Here is a 287-nt window from a genome sequence, read left to right on the forward strand (position 1 = left end):
TTTTTTTTTTTTTTTTTTTTTTTCGGAAAGTGCCTCTTCTTCAAACTAACTCGGCTCTTGGCTCCGGAGGAGAAGCGGCGGAGGGGTGTTTTTTTTAAAGCTACAGGACCCGTTTGCAGCCGCCCCGCTTTGATAGCGCTGTCTGTGTGTGTGTGCGTGCGTGTGTGTGCGCGCGCGCGCGTGTGTGTGTGTGTGTGTGTATGTTTTGTTTTGCTCCGCTCCAGCATGGGCAGCGCCGGCGGAGCCCCGCGGCCCGGGGTGCCCGCGCTCCCGCTGCCGCCCCGGCC

The 287-nt window shown here is 59.2% G+C and overlaps 1 protein-coding gene across 1 annotated transcript in view; it reads left to right on the plus strand.

The window, feature by feature from the left end:
- The window catches only part of KCTD15 (potassium channel tetramerization domain containing 15), a 42,775-nt gene that overhangs the window by 372 nt on the left and 42,116 nt on the right, over positions 1 to 287 (plus strand). The gene's annotated exons all lie outside the window — the stretch shown is intronic.

Source organism: Haliaeetus leucocephalus, unplaced genomic scaffold (assembly GCF_000737465.1).
Source record: "Haliaeetus leucocephalus isolate CR32 unplaced genomic scaffold, Haliaeetus_leucocephalus-4.0 Scaffold92, whole genome shotgun sequence".
NCBI classification, from domain to species: domain Eukaryota; kingdom Metazoa; phylum Chordata; class Aves; order Accipitriformes; family Accipitridae; genus Haliaeetus; species Haliaeetus leucocephalus.